Source organism: Bombina bombina, chromosome 5 (genome assembly GCF_027579735.1).
Source record: "Bombina bombina isolate aBomBom1 chromosome 5, aBomBom1.pri, whole genome shotgun sequence".
In the NCBI taxonomy this organism is placed as follows: domain Eukaryota; kingdom Metazoa; phylum Chordata; class Amphibia; order Anura; family Bombinatoridae; genus Bombina; species Bombina bombina.
The window spans coordinates 438,289,639-438,312,968 of record NC_069503.1 but is presented as its reverse complement, the minus strand read 5'-3'; the positions used below and the strand labels follow the sequence as shown (position 1 = coordinate 438,312,968).

Here is a 23,330-nt window from a genome sequence, read left to right as displayed (position 1 = left end):
CAGTGAGGTGTAGCCATATTCCTCTAAGCACACTGAGCAAGGAGTCCACGTCTGGCTTCCCCTTTTTCCAATAGGAAGACTAAATACACACAGAGAGAAGCACACTCACAGGAACGAACAACTGGCTCAATACTATTGTTAGCCTGTTCTATGGCGATTTACCACCTGGGTGCAGCTTCTTTTAGCCCAGTAATGCTTTTCACAGAGAAGAACTTTCCTGTAGTATATCAGTCTGATCCCGCCTATTACGGTCAGTCCAGCTCCGAAATACCAGGCAATTACTTTTTGAACAAGGAACACAGCAACCCCAGACGATCGTTTCGGCCTTCATTGGGCCTCGTCAGTGAGGTGTAGTCATATTCCTCTAAGCACACTGAGCAAGGAGTCCACGTCTGGTTTCCCCTTTTTCCCATAGGAAGACTAAATACACACAGAGAGAAGCACACTCACAGGAACGAACAACTGGCTCAATGATATTGTTAGCCGGTTCTATGGCAATTTACCACCTGGGTGCAGCTTCTTTTAGCCCAGTAATGCTTTTCACAGAGAAGAACTTTCCTGTAGTATATCAGTCTGATCTCTATGTGTATTTAGTCTCCCTATGGGAAAAAGGGGAAACCAGACGTGGACTCCTTGCTCAGTGTGCTTAGAGGAATATGGCTACACCTCACTGACGAGGCCCAATGAAGGACGAAACGATCGTCTGGGGTTGCTGTGTTAGTTGTTCAGAGAGGAATTGCCGTAATATGCGGGATCAGACTGATGTACTACAGGAAAGTTCTACTATGTGAAAAGCATTACTGGGCTAAAATAAGCTGCACCCAGGTGGTAAATCACCATAGAACAGGCTAACAATAGTATTGAGCCAGTTGTTCGTTCCTGTGAGTGTGCTTCTCTCTGTGTGTATTTAGTCTCCCTATGGGAAAAAGGGGAAACCAGACGTGGACTCCTTGCTCAGTGTGCTTAGAGGAATATGGCTACACCTCACTGACGAGGCCCAATGAAGGCCAAAACGATCGTCTGGGGTTGCTGTGTTCCTTGTTCAGAGAGGAATTGCCTGGTATTTCAGCACTGGACTGACCGTAATAGGCGGGATCAGACTGATGTACTACAGGAAAGTTCTTCTCTGTGAAAAGCATTACTGGGCTAAAAGAAGCTGCACCCAGGTGGTAAATCGCCATAGAACAGGCTAACAATAGTATTGAGCCAGTTGTTTGTTCCTGTGAGTGTGCTTCTCTATGTGTATATATATCCCAATGTGAGCCCAGCACACTTCACCATATACTAGCATCCAGGGTGCATTTCAAAGTAAACACATATAATCCAAGCAGGAAAGAACTCTCCGGTATTGAAACAAAGATACTTCTTTATTGTATACATATTTATATGTGTGTGTACATGTATATATGTTTATACATGTGTAGATATGTGTTTATTTATAATAGCCCTTTCCAGTCGAATACCTTGCCATATACCATATCCCATTTAACCCTGAAAATTATTTTATAAGAATGTGTATATATGAGAGTAATAGTTTATTTTAATATGTTTATTAGGTGATTGTGAAACTTTTTTTTTTTAAACCTTACTCTTTACGCTAGGTCTTTAGGTGGTATTACTTTGAACGCAAATTTTGTTTGTGCTTGGGCTTGACTGTTTACTTTTAACTTGTAATCTAGCCCTTTGTAATGTATGAGTCTCTCCTTCACATACAGAACTCGTTAAGTATGATACAAATCTCAAGGTAAAATTTGCATTTCTAAAACTATTTGAGTGACATCACCATACTGAAGAGATTACGTAGATCTTTTCACCTGAACAGAGGTTAGCAGGGTTAGGTGCAGGGTTACGTTAGGGTTAGACTTATGCTTAGGGTTAGGGTTACGTTAGAGTTAGGTTTAGGGGTTAATATATTTATGTAGTGTTAGTGATGTGGGAGGCCAGAGGTTTAGGGGTCATTGGGGATGGCAAATTAGGGGTTAATAAGTGTATTTAGGTGGCAGCGATGTTAGGGGCAGCAGATTAGGGGTTAATAACTGTAATGTAGGTGGCGGCGATGTTAAGAGCAGCAGATTAGGGGTTAATAACATTATGTAGGTTGCGGCGATGTCGGGGGCGGCAGATTAGGGGTGTTTAGATGTGGTTTTCCCCATAGACCTTAATGGGGCTGCGTTATGGAGCTTTTGTTTCTGCGATCGCAGTTTTTAGACACCGCTCGTATTTGGATGCGATATGGAGCTCAACGCCACCATATCGCCCGCAAAAGCCAGGTTTTTCAAAACCTGTAATAACAGCGCTATAGGGATGTGAAACACTGCTGCTTTTGTGGCGGTCGTTAATTTCCCTATATCGCTCAAAACTCGTAATCTAGCTGTATGTTGGCTCTCCGTTTCTGAGGTTACATTTTTCAAGAAGTAGCAGAGTAGAGAAGCCAGATCAATATATATCCCTGAGGGAATACAGTCCCACCATATTCCTTTTCTGTTATTGTTATTTTTAACTAGTTTATAAGCCTGTATTTTTGTATTTTCTCTATTATGGTGGGTAGGATACTTAGGCCTCATAGAGAATATGCTGCTGCCTACCTTGATGATGTGAATCACAGTGTGGACTGGGAAACACATCTGCCCCGAGTTCAGGCAGTAGTAGATTCTATCCGTGCTGCTGGCCTAACTGCCAACCCTGCTAAGTGTTTCTTAGGATTGGAAAAGGCTGAATATTTGAGTTACACTATTGGAAGGGGATTACTTAAAACACAAAAGGGCAAAGTAGAGGCTATTTCTGGTTGGCCCAACCCTGTAACAAAGAAACAAGTAAGAGCATGTTTAGGTCTTACAGGGTATTACAGTAGATTCATCCCTAATTTTGCTACAATTGCTAATCCTTTAACAGAGCTAACCAAGTCTAAAAGTTCAGTGATGTAAAGTGAACAGGCATTTAATGTCTTAAAGATGGCATTGTGTGATTACCCAGTCTTAGTAACTCCATATTTTACAAAAGACTTTAAGGTACAGACTGATGTATCTAATGAAGGTCTAGGAGCTGTACTATCCCTAGTGCACAGGTGAGCAGCATCCATTCATGTAGGAAATGGAATTTGCATGAACAGAGGTACTCTGTAGTTGAAAAACAGTGTTCAGCAATTATATGGGCACTGGAAACCTTAAAATATTGCCTTCTAGGAGGAAAATTTAAATTTATTACTAGTCATGCACCTTTGACTTGGATGAGGCAAAATAAAGAGAAAAATACCAGAATGACCAGGTGTTTTCTTAGCCTTCAATTGTTTAATTTTACTATAGAGCATAGGACTGGTAAAGCTCAGGTTAATGCAAATGGTCATTACTGTGTGCACTGCTTATTGATGAAGGCCACTCATTCCAATAGGTCTGTGCTGGGGGGGATATGTCACAGTGTATCTGGAAGGGTAGCGGATGGAAAGTATTTAGGACCCCAAATCCTTCAAAGTCTATCCACTCACTTGTTTGTGAGTGCTGGACTTTATGTGTGTTGTATATATATATATATAGCTAATCACAGGTGTGGCTAATTAGAAGTTGTGAGGGTTTAAATAGCAGCCTCACTTAGGCCTTGAGAGAGAGATATACAGCTACAGAAGCTGGTGTGTGTGTTTGTTACACTGTGTAAAAGACTTTTGTTCCTGTGAACTGTAAAAGGACATTATTTTTACAAAGCACTTGTGGAATGCTGTGAAGTGCTGGGACACATTTAAAAGCACTTAACTTTGCTGCAGAGGAAGGATTTCCCTCTTTTGAAAATGAACTGCCTGTTTGTTATTGCTGTGAAAAATAAAGCCTTTTAAACTACAGTGGATTGTCCTGTGCTGCATTTGTGCCCTAGAAGACCGTGGTTAAAAGTGTTCCTGTCACACTTGGGGGAGAATACGGGCAACCACGTTGTATGTCTGTGGGCATAATAATCTGCAAGCAACATGGAGGAAGTCATTAAAGCTTTGATCCATTCTAATGCTATACAGCAGGAGACTAACAGAAAAGCTGCTGAAAATAGTGCAGCACTGCAACAGTTGGTCTTGGCCCAGTCAGAGAGTGCTATGCTGCTGGCTAAATCACAGAAGGAGAACACTGAATTGTTGATACAACAGATGACTGCTGTGCAAGCTGAGACATTCAGGAAGACCCGGGAGGAGCAGCAAAGTGCTACACAGACTCTGCAACGAGAGGTTCAAGCCATATCAGAAAGACTGAACTCTGAATATGTTGGTGGCAGCCAAGGTTCCAGAGTAATAAGGGTAGTCATTATCTTCAAAAAAATGACAGCAGCTGATGATGTTGAGGCATATCTTTTGGCATTTGAACGCACAGCAGAAAGAGAAAAATGGCCGACAGTTGAGTGGGCGAGTATACTTGCGCCATTTCTTAGTGGTGAACCTCAGAAGGCCTACTTTGATTTAGAGCCAGCACAAGCCGGTGACTATGAGAAATTGAAAGCAGAAATCCTTGCACGCCTGGGGGTGACTTCGGCAGTCCGTGCACAAAGATTCCATTCCTGGATGTTTTCATCTCATAATGCTGCAAGATCCCAGATGTTCGACCTTATACACCTTGCCAAGAAGTGGCTGCAACCAGAGGTTAATTCGGCTACCAAAATAGTGGAACTACTGGTGATGGACCGGTTTCAGCGTGGATTACCTGCTTCCCTGCGGCGGTGGGTTAATCAAGGTGATCCTCAAACAGCAGATCAGTTGATTGTATTGGTCGAAAGATTTATAGCTTCAGGAGAAGTTTTGCAACAATCTTCAATGGATCAGCCCCACAATCCCAAGTCCCAGAGCTCTACAAGAACTGGTAAGACTGTTCAGGGGATAAAGGGGATAAGAGAGCAGCAGGTGTATAGGCAAAACACCAGAGACATTTCCCCAGGAATTAAGGAAACATTTAAATATAACCAACCTGTAAGATGTTTTAAATGTAATGAGGTTGGGCATATTGCTAGAGACTGTGATAAAGATGAATTTATGGACTGTAATGTTGCACATTCACTATTGCCTAATAGCAACAGCTCTGTTAATAATGATTCCCATTGGTGTACTGTGATGGTTAATGGTAAAGTGTCTAGGGCTTTGCTTGATTCAGGAAGTATGGTCACACTAGTGGCTAAATCTTTAGTACCAGATGCAATATTAGATTATGGGGAAAAAATGGGAATTATCTGTGTTCATGGAGATAAACGGGAATATCCTACAGCTGAGGTGGAGATTGAGACTCAGTGTGGTAAATTAAAATATTGTGTTGGTGTAGTACCAAATTTAGCCCATGAGGTGGTGATAGGGAGAGATTTTCCAAAATTTCTGGAGTTATGGGAATCTCCAGAAATATGTCAAACTTCTGATATTTATGTATTTCCTTTCTCTGAAACTGATTTTGAAGGGGGTTCCATTGAAAAGGAGAAAAATAAGATTTATTGCCCTATGCCTGTATTAGTAGGTGATCAACCTTCTCAGAGTAATGAAGTACCAAGTACTAGCTCGGAAAATATTGATGATTTGATAGATCTGGTTGGTGGCCCTGGTAATTTTAAAAAAGCCCAATGGGAGGATCCAACATTGGTAGAGGCAAGAAATAATATCAGGGTTATAAATGATGTTGTGACACAGCCAGGAAATGTATTACCCTATCCTTATTTTGAAGCAGTTAATGATTTGGTATATCGTGTAGAGAAGAAAGGAACAGACATTGTTAAACAACTTTTGGTGCCCCAGGCTTTTAGGAACACTGTTTTAAATCTTGCACATAACCACATGCTAGGGGGGCATTTGGGAGTTGAGAAAACCAAAGAGAGAGTTCTTAGAAGGTTTTATTGGCCAGGGATATTTGTAGCCATCAAGGATTATTGTGCTTCATGCCCTAAGTGTCAACTTACAGCTCCTGCTAAAGATTTTCGTAACCCTTTAGTGCCCTTGCCTATAATTGATGTGCCTTTTGAAAGAATTGCTATGGACTTGGTGGGTCTGTTGGTTAAATCTGCTAGAGGACATCAATATATACTGGTAATCCTTGATTATGCTACACGCTATCCTGAGGCAGTTCCCCTTCGTAACAGCTCTGCAAAGTCCATAGCAAAAGAACTCATGCTAATGTTTAGCAGGGTCGGGATACCTAAGGAAATTTTGACAGACCAAGGAACTCCATTTATGTCCAGGGTTACAAAAGAATTGTGTAAGTTGTTTGGCATAAAACAACTAAGGACCTCAGTATATCACCCTCAGACTGATGGTTTAGTAGAAAGGTTTAACAAAACTCTCAAAAGTATGCTAAGAAAGGTAATTGACACAGATGGGAGAAATTGGGACCTTCTGTTACCCTATTTAATGTTCTCTATCAGGGAGGTTCCCCAGGCTTCTACAGGTTTTTCCCCATTTGAACTGTTATATGGGCGGCATCCCAGGGGATTACTAGATATAGTTAAAGAGACTTGGGAGCAAGAGACAACACCTTATCGAAGTATTATTGAACATATTTCCCAAATGCAGGATCGTATGGAAGCTGTCATGCCCATTGTAAGGGAACATATGGGAAAAGCACAGAAAGCACAAAAGTACAGCTACAACCGTAATGCTAGAGCCAGGGTGTTTCAACCTAGGGATAGGGTGTTAGTTCTGGTCCCTACAGTTGAAAATAATTTCTTGGCTACTTGGCAGGGCCCATATGAGATAATTGAGAAAGTGGGTGATGTTAATTACAAAGTAAGTCAGCCAGGGAGAAGGAAACCTGAGCAAATATATCATATAAATCTGTTAAAACCTTGGAAAGATAGGGAAGTTTTAGTTGCCTTAAAACCTACAGAACTCCCTGTCACTGAACCAGAGGTAAATATATCAGAAACCCTATCTGTACATCAGAAGCGAGAGGTCAAGGATTTTATTAGAAGAAACAAAGAGGTATTTTCTGTGGTACCGGGAAAAACTAATGTTATTAAGCATGACATAATAACAGAACCAGGGAAGAAGGTCTGCCTTAAACCCTATAGGGTCCCTGAGGCTCGTAGAAAGGCTATTAAACTGGAGGTAGAAAAAATGTTAAAGCTTGGGGTAATTGAGGAATCACAAAGTGAGTGGAACAGTCCAATCGTGCTTGTTCCAAAGCCGGATGGTTCATTAAGGTTCTGTAATGACTTTCGTAAGCTTAATTGTGTTTCCAAATTTGACACCTACCCAATGCCTAGAGTAGATGAGTTAATAGAAAGGCTAGGAAAAGCACGTTATCTCACTACAATTGATTTAACGAAAGGGTATTGGCAGGTGCCTCTCACTAGTCAAGCAAAGGAAAAGACAGCTTTTTCAACCCCAGAGGGCTTATTTCAGTATACGGTGTTGCCATTTGGTTTACATGGGGCCCCGGCAACATTCCAGAGGATGATGGATAGAATTCTGAAACCCCATGTTCGTTATGCGGCAGCATATTTGGATGATGTTATAATTTATAGTACAGATTGGGAATCCCATCTTCCAAAAGTTCAAGCAGTACTTGATGCAATACGGTCCGCTGGGTTAACTGCCAATCCTGCAAAATGTACTGTTGGTTTACAGGAAGCTAAGTACTTGGGTTATACTATTGGTAGAGGATTAGTTAAACCTCAGACAACAAAAATAGAGGCCATACAGAACTGGCCACAGCCTCTAACTAAAAAACAAGTAAGAGCATTTATTGGGATAACTAGTTATTATAGAATGTTTATCCCGAATTTCGCTACAATTGCGGCACCCTTGACGGATCTCACAAAAGCAAGGGCCCCAATTATGATAAAATGGTCCCCAGAAGCAGAACAAGCTTTTAAGCAGTTGAAAGATGCCCTTTGTGCCCATCCAGTTTTGGTAACCCCCAATTTCGCTAAAGATTTTATTGTACAGACAGATGCCTCTGATGTTGGTTTAGGAGCAGTTCTCTCGCAGGAGTGTCAGGGAGAAGAGCATCCTGTCCTTTTCCTAAGCAGAAAACTTATTTCACAGGAAAAGAACTATTCTATAGTGGAGAAAGAATGCCTTGCCATTAAGTGGGCTTTAGAGACCCTTAGGTACTATCTGTTGGGAAGAAAATTTAAATTAATAACAGATCATGCTCCTCTCACGTGGATGAGTCAGAATAAGGAAACAAATTCAAGGGTTACTACGTGGTTTCTTAGCTTGCAACCCTTCAATTTTACTGTTGAGCACAGGGCCGGTCTTTTGCAGGGCAATGCTGATGGTTTGTCTCTGGTACATTCATTGATGTCCATGGTCGCTCAACCCACTGGGTGTGAGCTGGGGGGGAGGATATGTGACAGAAAGCAAGGCCTGGTTATAAATGGAAGATATTTAAGACCAAGCATTGTACATGCTATTTCTCCTTTCAGTTAAAACCCCAGGGAGAAAGAGTGTGTATTTGATTATCCCAGACAGCTGTGAAGCTGTCCAGCAGCTAATCACAGGTGTGGCTAATTAGAAGTTGTGAGGGTTTAAATAGCAGCCTCACTTAGGCCTTGAGAGAGAGATATACAGCTACAGAAGCTGGTGTGTGTGTTTGTTACACTGTGTAAAAGACTTTTGTTCCTGTGAACTGTAAAAGGACATTATTTTTACAAAGCACTTGTGGAATGCTGTGAAGTGCTGGGACACATTTAAAAGCACTTAACTTTGCTGCAGAGGAAGGATTTCCCTCTTTTGAAAATGAACTGCCTGTTTGTTATTGCTGTGAAAAATAAAGCCTTTTAAACTACAGTGGATTGTCCTGTGCTGCATTTGTGCCCTAGAAGACCGTGGTTAAAAGTGTTCCTGTCACAATATATATATATATATAAATATATAAATATTGCAATTTAATATTCCTGTCTTTTTATAAGCTCCTGAATCTTTGTCTTCCTGCTTGCTTTCATATATATACACTTGTCAAAGTATCCTTTTTTTCCAGTATGTTTTGTAATACTGTGGTAAATCAAAAGAGGATTTAAAAGAAAGAAATGTTCTGATTAACTTTTCTCCTATGATAGAATGTTGTTTTTGTTTGTTTGTTTTTGTTTTTTTTTTCATTTTAATGCAGCATTCACAATATATTTTGCACAGAAATACATTTCAGCACAGTTTCTCATAAAGCTTTCAATCAAATGTTGATGCCTGGGGAATGGGGAACATGGAACAGATATTGTAAGGAAATCAATCATGCCAGTACTGTTAACCCTTGCCTAAAACACAACAGTCTGCAGTATATATGCACCAGGTATATGTGTGAGTGGAATGCATTGTTTGAAAATACAACAGTGAGCATATTATATTATGCAGTAGAGATGTAAATTGTATTAATGGTTTATCAAATAGTTAATAATATTTGCTATTGCTGTGTAAACTGGTTGTGACATAAAAGTTCTTGCTAACACAAGTTTACACAGTTTACAAAAGCAATGGAAACTAGGCCTTTGGGACTCTAAAAATCTTTAACCCCTGCTTGTCCCAAACAGAAAATTGCCCGTGAGCAAGCCGGCAGTGGCAGTCACCCAATCCTGCCAATAACAAACCTGTGTTCAGTTTGTGAGCTGCAAGACTAGCTTCTCCCGACGGGGGCTTTACCTAAGTGTTTATTACCTAAGAGTCCCTAAGTGGTCACAACAGTAATAAGATACATAATAAGCAAGAGTTGTTGTTTTTTCAAGCAGTATGTTGATGGACAGCTCTAAGCAAAACAAGGCAAATTGTCCAACAAAATTGCTGCTTAAATGATTTTAAAAACATTTAGGGTCAGATTATGAAGGGCTTTATTGTGGGTATTTGTGATTGTTGGGTTTACTGCTGGTATTATGAGCTGAAATGTAATGCAATCGCTTTAGCGCAATCGCAATTTACGCTAGCATGATTACAGCGACTTCAGAGCTCTGTTTAACTGTATTGCAAAACTAAAAAGTTGTACAAAGCAAATTAAAAATACATTACAAAGTACAGTTAAACTCATAATAACACTATCTAATAAAAATTATTCATAAAAAAATATTGTACACAAAAGTTATGAAGGCTCAATGATATGAGATCTCAGATGTTAGAAAAAAATGGCAGGCAAGGGGCTTTAACATAGATGTACATCTATCTATCTATCTATCTATCTATCTATCTATCTATCTATCTATCTATCTATATAAATACATATGTACACATACATAGACATATACAGTATCTCACAAAAGTGAGTACACCCCTCACATTTTTGTAAATATTTTATTATATATTTTCATGTGACAACACTAAAGAAATTACACTTTGTTACAATGTAAAGTGTAAAGTAGTGAGTGTACAGCCTGTATAACAGTGTAAATTTGCTGTCCCCTCAAAATAACTCAACACACAGCCATTAATGTCTAAACCGTTAGCAACAAAAGTGAGTACACCCCTAGGTGGAAATGTCCAAATTGGGCCCAAAGTTTCAATATTTTGTGTGGCCATCATTATTTTCCAGCACTGCCTTAACCCTCTTGGGCATTGAGTTCATCAGAGCTTCACAGGTTGCCACTGGAGTCCTCTTCCACTCTTCCATGATGACATCACAGAGCTGGTGGATGTTAGAGACCTTACACTCCCCCACCTTCCGTTTGAGGATGCCCACAGATGTTCAATAGGGTTTAGGTCTGGAGACATGCTTGGCCAGTCCATCACCTTTACCCTCAGCTTCTTTAGCAAGGCAGTGGTCATATTAGAGGTATGTTTGGGGTTGTTATCATGTTGGAATACTGCCCTGCGGCCCAGTCTCCATAGGGAGGGGATCATGCTCTGCTTCAGTATGTCACAGTACATGTTGGCATTCATGGTTCCCTCAATGAACTGACGCTCCCCAGTGCCGGCAGCACTCATGTTGGCCCAGATCATGACACTTCCACTAGCATGCTTGACTGTAGGCAAGACACATTTGTCTTTGTACTCCTCACCTGGTTGCCACCACACATGCTTGATACCATCTGAACCAAATTAGTTTATCTTGGTCTCATCGGACCACAGGACATGGTTCCAGTAATCCATGTCCTTAGTCTGCTTGTCTTCAGCAAACTGTTTGCAAGCTTTCTTGTGCATCATCATTAAAAGAGGCTTCCTTCTGGGATGACAGCCATACAGACCAATTTGATGCAGTGTGCGTCGTATGGGCTGATCCCTCCACCCTTTCAACCTCTGCAGCAATGTCTATTTTCCAAAGATTACCTCTGGATATGACGCTGAGCATGTGCACTCAACTTCTTTGGTCGACTAAGGCGAGGCCTGTTCTGAGTGGAACCTGTCCTGTTAAACCGCTGTGGTTTTGCCCACCGTGCTGCAGCTCAGTTTCAGGGTCTTGGCAATCTTCTTATAGCCTAGGCCATCTTTATGTAGAGCAACAATTCTTTTTTTCAGATCCTCAGAGAGTTCTTTGCCATGAGGTGCCATGTTGAACTTCCAGTGACCAGTATGATAGAGTCTGATAGTGATAACACCAAATTTAACACACCTGCTCCCCATTCACACCTGAAACCTTGTAACACTAACAAGTCACATGACACCGGGGAGGGAAAATGGCTAATTTGGCTCCACTTAGAGGTGTACTCACTTTTGTTGTCCACGGTTTAGACATTAATGGCTGTGTGTTGAGGGGACAGCAAATTTACAGTTATTAAGGTTGTACACTCCCTACTTTACATTGTAGCAAAGTGTCATTTCTTCAGTGTTGTCACATGAAAAGGTATAATAAAATATTTACAAAAATGTGAGGGGTGTACTCACTTTTGTGAGATACTGTATATATATATATATATATATATATATATATATATATATATATATATATATATATATATATATATATATATATATATATATATATATATAAAAGCATTGGAGCCCTTTGCAGTTAAGTAGATGAAAACATATAATTATGCAATATTCATTTTTAAGTGTTAAAGTATGAATTTACTGTAAATATTTCACATTTCAATTTTCTGCACATAGCAGAATATGGTCTATGTATTTATAAATAAATATTCCCATTTATATCTGTATATATCTATACCTATATGTAATCATCTATATATATATATATATATATATATATATATATATATATATATATATATATATATATATATATAGGTATAGATATAAATTGTACAAAAAACATTGTGTGTATATATATATATATATATATATATATATACAGTATGTATATATATATATATATATATATGTATATATATATATGCAGTATATATATATATATATATATATATATATATATATATATATATAAAATATATATATATATATGTATACACAGTATATAAATAAATATTTATTTATGAATAAATAAAAACACATTCTGCTATGTGCAGAACATTGGAATGTGAAATATAAATATTTTTATGTCGGGTCAGTGCATATGAGAATTTGCATACAAAGAGAGAAGCGCTCTACCAGGAATGAACAACAGCTCAGTGGCTTGTTCTATGGCGATTTACCACCCGGAAGCAGCCTCTTTTAGACCAGTGTGCTTTTCACAGAGGAAAACTTTCCTGAAGTATATCAGTCTGATCCTGCCAATTAAGGTCAGTCCAACCCCGAAATACCAGGCAATTCTCCTCTGAACAAGGAACATGACAACCTCAGACGATCGTTTCGGCCTCCTATGGGCCTCGTCAGTGAGGTGCAGCCACATTCCTCTAAGCACACTGGGCAAGGAGTCCACGTCTGGTTTCCCCCATCACCCATAGGGAGAATTCCCCAGGGTCATAATAATTTGCATACAAAGAGAGAAGCGCTCTACCAGGAATGAACAACAGCTCAGTGGCTTGTTCTATGGCGATTTACCACCCGGAAGCAGCCTCTTTTAGACCAGTGTGCTTTTCACAGAAGAAAACTTTCCTGAAGTATATCAGTCTGATCCTGCCAATTAAGGTCAGTCCAACCCCGAAATACCAGGCAATTCTCCTCTGAACAAGGAACATGACAACCCCAGATGATCGTTTCGGCCTCCTATGGGCCTCGTCAGTGAGGTGCAGCCACATTCCTCTAAGCACACTGGGCAAGGAGTCCACGTCTGGTTTCCCCCATCACCCATAGGGAGAATTCCCCAGGGTCATAATAATTTGCATACAAAGAGAGAAGCGCTCTACCAGGAATGAACAACAGCTCAGTGGCTTGTTCTATGGCGATTTACCACCCGGAAGCAGCCTCTTTTAGACCAGTGTGCTTTTCACAGAAGAAAACTTTCCTGAAGTATATCAGTCTGATCCTGCCAATTAAGGTCAGTCCAACCCCGAAATACCAGGCAATTCTCCTCTGAACAAGGAACATGACAACCCCAGACGATCGTTTCGGCCTCCTATGGGCCTCGTCAGTGAGGTGCAGCCACATTCCTCTAAGCACACTGGGCAAGGAGTCCACGTCTGGTTTCCCCCATCACCCATAGGGAGAATTCCCCAGGGTCATAATAATTTGCATACAAAGAGAGAAGCGCTCTACCAGGAATGAACAACAGCTCAGTGGCTTGTTCTATGGCGATTTACCACCCGGAAGCAGCCTCTTTTAGACCAGTGTGCTTTTCACAGAAGAAAACTTTCCTGAAGTATATCAGTCTGATCCTGCCAATTAAGGTCAGTCCAACCCCGAAATACCAGGCAATTCTCCTCTGAACAAGGAACATGACAACCCCAGACGATCGTTTCGGCCTCCTATGGGCCTCGTCAGTGAGGTGCAGCCACATTCCTCTAAGCACACTGGGCAAGGAGTCCACGTCTGGTTTCCCCCATCACCCATAGGGAGAATTCCCCAGGGTCATAATAATTTGCATACAAAGAGAGAAGCGCTCTACCAGGAATGAACAACAGCTCAGTGGCTTGTTCTATGGCGATTTACCACCCGGAAGCAGCCTCTTTTAGACCAGTGTGCTTTTCACAGAAGAAAACTTTCCTGAAGTATATCAGTCTGATCCTGCCAATTAAGGTCAGTCCAACCCCGAAATACCAGGCAATTCTCCTCTGAACAAGGAACATGACAACCCCAGACGATCGTTTCGGCCTCCTATGGGCCTCGTCAGTGAGGTGCAGCCACATTCCTCTAAGCACACTGGGCAAGGAGTCCATGTCTGGTTTCCCCCATCACCCATAGGGAGAATTCCCCAGGGTCATAATAATTTGCATACAAAGAGAGAAGCGCTCTACCAGGAATGAACAACAGCTCAGTGGCTTGTTCTATGGCGATTTACCACCCGGAAGCAGCCTCTTTTAGACCAGTGTGCTTTTCACAGAAGAAAACTTTCCTGAAGTATATCAGTCTGATCCTGCCAATTAAGGTCAGTCCAACCCCGAAATACCAGGCAATTCTCCTCTGAACAAGGAACATGACAACCCCAGACGATCGTTTCAGCCTCCTATGGGCCTTGTCAGTGAGGTGCAGCCACATTCCTCTAAGCACACTGGGCAAGGAGTCCACGTCTGGTTTCCCCCATCACCCATAGGGAGAATTCCCCAGGGTCATAATAATTTGCATACAAAGAGAGAAGCGCTCTACCAGGAATGAACAACAGCTCAGTGGCTTGTTCTATGGCGATTTACCACCCGGAAGCAGCCTCTTTTAGACCAGTGTGCTTTTCACAGAAGAAAACTTTCCTGAAGTATATCAGTCTGATCCTGCCAATTAAGGTCAGTCCAACCCCGAAATACCAGGCAATTCTCCTCTGAACAAGGAACATGACAACCCCAGACGATCGTTTCAGCCTCCTATGGGCCTTGTCAGTGAGGTGCAGCCACATTCCTCTAAGCACACTGGGCAAGGAGTCCACGTCTGGTTTCCCCCATCACCCATAGGGAGAATTCCCCAGGGTCATAATAATTTGCATACAAAGAGAGAAGCGCTCTACCAGGAATGAACAACAGCTCAGTGGCTTGTTCTATGGCGATTTACCACCCGGAAGCAGCCTCTTTTAGACCAGTGTGCTTTTCACAGAAGAAAACTTTCCTGAAGTATATCAGTCTGATCCTGCCAATTAAGGGCAGTCCAACCCCGAAATACCAGGCAATTCTCCTCTGAACAAGGAACATGACAACCCCAGACGATCGTTTCGGCCTCCTATGGGCCTCGTCAGTGAGGTGCAGCCACATTCCTCTAAGCACACTGGGCAAGGAGTCCACGTCTGGTTTCCCCCATCACCCATAGGGAGAATTCCCCAGGGTCATAATAATTTGCATACAAAGAGGGAAGCGCTCTACCAGGAATGAACAACAGCTCAGTGGCTTGTTCTATGGCGATTTACCACCCGGAAGCAGCCTCTTTTAGACCAGTGTGCTTTTCACAGAAGAAAACTTTCCTGAAGTATATCAGTCTGATCCTGCCAATTAAGGTCAGTCCAACCCCGAAATACCAGGCAATTCTCCTCTGAACAAGGAACATGACAACCCCAGACGATCGTTTCGGCCTCCTATGGGCCTCGTCAGTGAGGTGCAGCCACATTCCTCTAAGCACACTGGGCAAGGAGTCCACGTCTGGTTTCCCCCATCACCCATAGGGAGAATTCCCCAGGGTCATAATAATTTGCATATAAAGAGAGAAGCGCTCTACCAGGAATGAACAACAGCTCAGTGGCTTGTTCTATGGCGATTTACCATGAGAATTATGAGAATTTGCAGTCGGGTTTACACGATAGTAAGGTCTTAGGTTTTTTTCCCACTGACTTCTAAGGGAGAATACGTGAACACGCACGCGATATTGTAAGTTTGGCTTTTTGAGCTCTCAGGGTTTAGTGTGTGAGCAAAAACTGTTTACTTTCAACTCATAATACGAGCACTACCCGAAGAGAGCAAAAACCTTACTAGCACAATTAACGCTCGAGCAGGAGTAAAACGTTAAATTCTACTCTCCTGCCCACAAATATTAGCAGTATTGGCAGCTATTGTGTAGCATGGAGAAATCAATGCAAACTGATATAACTTAACTGAAAAAAAATCATACAGACACTCTTCCAAACTGGAAGATCTGCTTTTATTGTCCATTCCTCCAGAATAATAAATACTTTATATTTAGTGGATAACTATGGGAGTTTCATGCAAATAATATAAATCGCAATGCACTTAAGGGGGGTCACTATATATTACTGCACAAGGAAATACATATGATTCCACTGTAACGCTGGAAGCTTGTAAAAAATAATAAAATCAAAATTGGCAGCAATTTCTGAAATGTCCGCTTTACTGTAGCAAGGCATACTGGTATAAGTGATTTGATTGTTACGATACATTTCTCAGAAGAAAACAACACTATCATATTAAAGCAGGGAAGTTAAGGTGGAAAAATACATGCTCCGATTCGTTAGAGCATATAAGTTTAGCACTGCCGACCCTGCAACACTATATGTTTATCCCCAAAAAAGGAGTACATTAATAAAGCCCTGCTCAGAAGCAGCAGAGAGCTGCTGGTCCCAAGCATAGTTAAAGTACCATTAGGGAACCTTAAAGGGACACTAAACCCAATTGTTTTCTTTAATGATTCAGATAGAGCATGCAATTTTAAAGGGACACTCAGGTTAAATTAAATTTTCATGATTCAGATACAGCATGTAATTTTAAACAGCTTTCCAATTTAATTCCATTAAAAAAAATGTGCACAGTCTTTTATATTTAAAATTTTTGAGTCACCAGATCCTACTGAGCATGTGCAAGAATTCACAGACTATACGTATATGCATTTGTGATTGGCTGATTGCTATCACATGGTACAAGGGGAGTGGAAATATACATAACTTTGAAATTTGTTATAAAAAAATCTACTACTCATTTGAAGTTCAGACTAAGTGCTATTGCATTGTCTTGTTATCTTGCATTTGTTGATTATGCAAATCTAATGTGTTGACTGGTCCTTTAAGCAACTTTCTAATTTATACCTATTATACATTTTTCAATGCTCCCTTGCTATCTTTATTTGAAAAGCAGGAATGTAAACCTCAGGAGCCAGCCCATTTTTGGTTTGCATTTTCAAATAAGGATAGCAAGGGAACAAAGAAAAATTAATATTAGGAGTAAATTAGAAAGTTGTTGTGTTTTGACGTTCTCGTGCACGATTTCCCCATAGACATCAATGGGGAGAGTCGGCTTAAAAAAAGTGATTACGGAAAGAAAAGCTCCGTAACGCAGCTCCATTGATGTCTATGGGGAAAGAAAAAGTTTTGTTTAAACCTAACACCCTAACATAAAAACCATGTCTAAACACCTCTAATCTGGCGCCCCGACATCGCAGCAACCTACATTACAGTTATTAACCCCTAATCTGCTGCCCCTAACATCGCCGCCACCTAAATACACTTATTAATCCCTAATCTGCTGCCCTTAACATCGCCGCCACCTACATTACAGTTATTAACCCCCAATCTGCTGGCCCGAACATCACCGCCACCTAAATACACTTATTAGCCCCTAATCTGCCGCCCCCAATGTCGATGCCACTATACTAAAGTTATTAACCCCTAAACCTCTGGCCTCCCACATTACTACATAAATATATTAGCCCCTAAACCTAACGCTAACCCTAAGTCTAACCATAACGTAACCCTGAACCTAACCCTAACACCCCCTAACTTAAATATAATTAAAATAAATCTAAATAAAACATAAAATTATTACCTAAATAACCTATTTAAAACTAATTACATACTTACCTGTAAAATAAAACCTAAGCTATCTGCAATGTAACTATTAGTTATTTTGTAGCTAGCTTAGGTTTTATTTTACAGGTATGTTTGTATTTAGTTTTAAATAGGTTATTTAGGTTATAATTGTAAGTTTTATTTAGCTTTATTTTAATTATATTTAAGTTAGGGGTGTTAGGGTTATGTTAGGGTTAGGGTTAGATTTAGGCTTAGGGTTACGTTAGAGTTAGGGTTAGGTTTAGGAGTTAATATATTTATGTAGTGATGCGGGAGGGCGGCGGTTTAGGGGTTAATACGTTTATTATAGTGGAGGTGGCGGCGGACGGCAGATTAGGGGTTAATAATATTTAAATAGTGTTTGCAATGCAGGAGGGCGGCGGTTTAGGGGTTAATAGGTTTATTATAGTGGCAACGATGTTGGGAGCGGCGGAATGGGGGTTAATACATTTTTAAAGTGGCGGCAATGTCCGGGGCGGCAGATTAGGGGTTAATTAATTTATTATAGTGTTTGCGATGCGGGAGTATGGGTGTTAGTGTACTTTTTAACACTTTAGTTATGAGTTTTATGGTACAGCTTTGTAACGTAACACTCATAACTACTGACTTTAGATGGCGTTACAGATCTTGTGGTTATAGAGTGTACCGCTCACTTTTTGGCCTCCCAAGTTGTAATACCGGCGCTGTGGGAGTTTCATTGAAAAAGGACTTTTTAAAAAGTGCGGAACTGACGTTGCGTGACGGCCATAAAGGTGTTTGGTACACCTATACCTACAAGACTTGTAATAACGGCGTTAGGGAAAAAGCAGCGTTATGAGGCATAACGATGCTTATTCACTCATAACGCCAAACTCGTAATCTAGCTGTATATTTGTTCAACTAGTCCTTTAGAACTTATATTACATTGGTCAAATGATGGTAAACATTGTAGAATTTAAAAGGCTCGATTCTCATTGATAAGCAATCATTATTTCTAAAGAGCAAGAGTACTTACAAAGGGCACGCTGTGTCCAAGAGAAATGTAAATCCATTTGCAGCAATCAATCTTTTTAAAGCCTTTGAATAAATTAGAACAATGTTTGAAAGCGTATCCTGACTATTTTTTTTTACCTATTTCTCAGTTCAAAGGAAGAGCTAAACCTTGTAGTAAAAATACAACTAGTATAGAAAATAAAATTACAAAATATGTTTGCGGGTGCGGGAAATAACGGAACATGCTTAATCAAAAAGTGGCCTTTTAGGCCAGACAATAGTCTTAAAATTCCTTAGCTTAAAGATTGGTCTATAACTAAATAATAACTGAATTTTGAATATTTCTAAAAAAAATAATCTGCTATGAAAAATTGATGTTCCAGATTTTCGCTAAAAGCCCTATTTTTACTATGGGGCTGAAAAGTTCTTAGTGACCACAATCCACTTTCAATACACTTTTCAACACCTTTTCAAGGCCAATTGTTCCAATTTGACACCACAAGGCACTTGATAAAGCCTAGAGAAGGCATTTTTGACATCTTTGCAACTATTTCAAGACTATTTAGAAACAGTCTATTATCTTCTACATATGCAAAACACTGTAAAATAATCAAATGGACATACAGTAATTAAGATTTATTAACATACATGATAATGATTTATTAAAGCTCTATTCATTACATATTGTATAGGCTGTATTCAGTGTACAGGGAACACATTTACATATGTATTGGTTCATATAAATATGTATATGTGTTGAGTACCTAATATGTCCTGTACAGCTAAGGGGATCTGCAAGGAAAATTCACAACAGGACCCCAACATCTACATATGGGCATATTTATCAAGCTCCGTACGGACTGAAGGCTCGCCAGAAACAGAAGTTATGAAGCAGCGGTCTAAAGACCTGTCCACCTGCTCTGAGGCTGCGGACAGAAATCAACCTGATCGAATACGATCGGGTTGATTGACACCTCCGCTAGCGGCCGATTGGCCGCAAATCTTCAGGGGACGACATTGCACCAGCAGTTCACAAGAACTGCTGGTGCAATGATAAATGCCGAGAGCGTATGCTGTCAGCATTTATCGATGTGCAGCGGACATGATCCGCTATATCGGATCATGTCTGCTTCCACAATCATAAATATGCCCCATGGTGTGTAGTAATCTCTTTCTGTGAATGTTTGAGCCTAAAGGCCCCATGATCAAAGATTCTCCAGCTTCGAGAAATTGTAGTGCAGACTTCACAGGGGCTGAACTCACTGACTAATCAAAGAAAAAGGGCAGAACCCTCCAGCACTCTGAGATGTCTAATTTCTATATGTGAAGGAGAGACAAGCCCAGTGCAATATAGCACTGAATGATATGAGAGTTTTGTTAAACTTATACTTTGTGCTTTGTATGTTATATTACTTTACACTTCAGATTGAGTCCTTCCAGTATAATTACATTTAAGCTTTTCACTTTCTATTTTCTATTTTAATACATTTATATCTAGTAGTATTCTGATTATGTTTTGTAAGTTTTTTTTACTTTAACAAGTTAGGATCATACTTTGTATATGTGTATGTATCTTTTACCACTTATATTGCACTTTGTATTTTCTATATTGTAAAATAAAACACAGCTTCAAATAGTGGGAGGTACAAGGAGTACCCTAGTCTGAACAGGAGAGTTCCCAGGGTATTTATTATTATTATTCTTTATTTATAAAGCGCCAACAGATTCTGCAGCGCTGCCAATGGGTACAAGGATAAAACAGAGAAACAATACAATAAACGACAAAATTTTACAGACAAATAAAAGGGGAATTGAGGGTCCTATTCCCATGGGGTAGGAGGATGGGAAACAGGAGGTGGGGACTGCAAAGGTAAGAATGATATTAGTGAGTAGATAGATGAGGGCAACTGTTAGGTAAGTGAAGTTCATTTGTTAATGAGTCGGGTGATAAGCTTCCCTGAACAAAAAGGTCTTTAGGGAACGTTTAAAGGATGAGAGGTTAGGGGAAAGTCTGACAGCTCGAGGAAATGCATTCCAGAGGGTTGGTACCACATGAGAGAAGTCCTGTAGTCTAGCATGAGAGGAGGTGATGGTAGAGGACTCAAGGTGCAGGTCATTGTTGAATCTTAGGGGGCGGGCTGGAGTATATTTGTTGATGAGTGAGGACAGGTAGGGTGGGGCAGCATTGGTGAGGGCTTTGTAGGTCAGGGTGAGAATTTTGAATTTAATTCTGCTGTGAATGGGGAGCCAGTGAAGGGACTCACAGAGAGGTGCAGCAGAAACAGAGCCACAGAGAGGTGCAGCAGAAACAGAGCGTTGAGAGAGGTAGATTAGCCTGGCAGATGCATTTAGGATGGATTAGAGGAGGTGGGTAGAGGAGAGAGTTGAAGATGGAGTAGAGTCTTTTAGGGTTTGAGGAGTAAGTGGATATAAGAGAAGAGAAGTATGTTTGCTTAGCTAAGTGAAGGGCAGAGGTGTAAGAGTAAAGAATTAACTTATAGTGCATGAAATAAGGTTCAGAGCAGGGTATGTCTGAAGCTCTCTCACAAGTCTTTTAAAATGTTGTAAGCATTAAAATAAAATATAAAATAGAGTGTGCAAAGTTTAAATGTAATCTGAAGTGCAAAATAGCATAAAATACAAAGCACAAAGTGTAAATGCAGCAGAACTGTCATGTCATGCAGTGCTATGTTGCACTGGGCTTGTCTCTCCTTCACATACAGAAAGGCAGGGAGTACCCCATGGAGAAGAATAGAAAAATCTACCTTTTAAGAACTTCACTAGGGATCTTGCAGTGTTGGTGGATCATTTTATATCATCTCACCAGCAGGGGGCTTTAGATCATCGGGCCCTAAGTCACACTTGCACTGTTGTGATTGTCACTAATAGCACTGATATTTAATACCCTAGATTTAAAACAGGATAGCACAATTATGAATACCATAGGAACCTATTGCAATCTGCTTCAATTCTCACCACTGCTAAACCATCTGAATGCCATTTGTATATAGGTATGATGAGTATACTGAACACAACTTTTCAATTGCTAAATAGTCACTTTAAATCTTTGACTAGTATTGTTTTTATCAATATTTATTTTCAATGTTTGGTAAAGTACAGTTTTCATTTTCACATTATCTGAAAACAAGATGGCAACTATGGGTTTCAATGGGAAGTTCAAACAAGAAATTGTAAACTTGAAGGTACCTTTTAATAATGTATTAGCAAGAACTACGCACTGTTGTTATCGTGTTTGGACTTAGCGTGCATGAAGGCTTGTCCTCTATAAAAACCCCATCACAAAGGCACAATCTCATTTAAACGTCTTTTAGGCAGATTCAATGGATGGGAACGAATTGCAGTAGGTTCCTATAAAACTCACAATTGTACAAAAAAAAACAACTGGTTATGGAGATGCCAGTACTGTTAGTGACAATCACAACACTTTGAGTGTGACTTAGAAACAAACATTGGATTGAAGAGATTATTACTACATGTCAATTGTAGATATAAGGGTCCAGTTGTGACTTATTAAATATGCCTATCATGCTAAGTTTACAAATGACATTCAGATGATTGGGCAGTGGTGAAGATGTATTCAGATTGCAATAGGATAATAATTTAACACATGTTAATGAGTATTTCCTATCCACAGTGAACAAAGGGGTTACATTAAGAGACCATTGCTGTAACTTTAAGAGGTATGAATTGGCTATTGTATCAGTCAATTTCAGGTGATGTTGCAATTTATATTTCAAAAACAGGTACTTAACACATGAAAAGACCTTTTGGGGAGCTTTCCTGTTGTCATGGCTGCAGATTTTTAACAAAAAAAAAATCAATTTTGTATTGTGATCACCCCAAGAATTTTGATGACCAATTTAGGTAGAAAGCAAAAAGCCATTTCAGGAGCATATTTATTACACTGGAATTGACCTTTATATGATAAAGGTACCAGTGTTATAGCCCTACCCACCATAATTAATCCTGATAATAGATTATAGGCATATTAAAAAAAAAAAAATTAAAAAAAATGAGGGGAGGAGGGAAAGGAGACCATACACTACAGCAAAATGAATTAATGTGCCAGTAGGAAACATTCTTTACTATCTTTTTAAGTAAAAATGTTATGGTGGATTTAGTTGTAATTTTAAAGTCTGTTTAATGCATTGCTTCATTATTCCTTAAAAGAGACCAAATGGAAGGGCTTTCAATGAATAGCTTGCTGGGAAAGTGTGTGATTATTTTATTTGATCTTCAGGAAATTGTAGGATGATTATGTCTATACTTTATATGATATGAAGAATTCATATTAATAAGCAAGGATCTAAAGATAAATGTAGCTTACATCCGCTGACAAAATTGCAGCACAAAATTCTTCAGCAGAACTTTTTTCTTGCTGAAAAACAATGTGGGAAGCCTGTTAGCAGTGTATTTTATGGTGACTAGACTGTTCAGTGTTGAGATAATGTACACCTCAGGCTTTTCCAATCTTTAGCCGAGCAATGGACCAGGAAAGCAATTTTCTAACAGCAGCGAAGATATAATACAGACTTTCAGAATTAGCAAAATGGGTGCCTAAAACAGAAAAGGATTAAAAGCGTAAAACTATACCCTGTGAAGATGCCATACAAAAGCTTTAAATTGTTTTTTTTTTTCTATAGCTCATATTATACTAAAATGTATTGAATGTGTGCATGTGTGTTAGTT

At 39.9% G+C, this 23,330-nt stretch overlaps 1 protein-coding gene across 1 annotated transcript in view; it reads right to left on the bottom strand.

Moving 5' to 3' along the window:
* The window catches only part of CPNE4 (copine 4), a 943,422-nt gene that overhangs the window by 548,779 nt on the left and 371,313 nt on the right, over nucleotides 1-23,330 (bottom strand). The gene's annotated exons all lie outside the window — the stretch shown is intronic.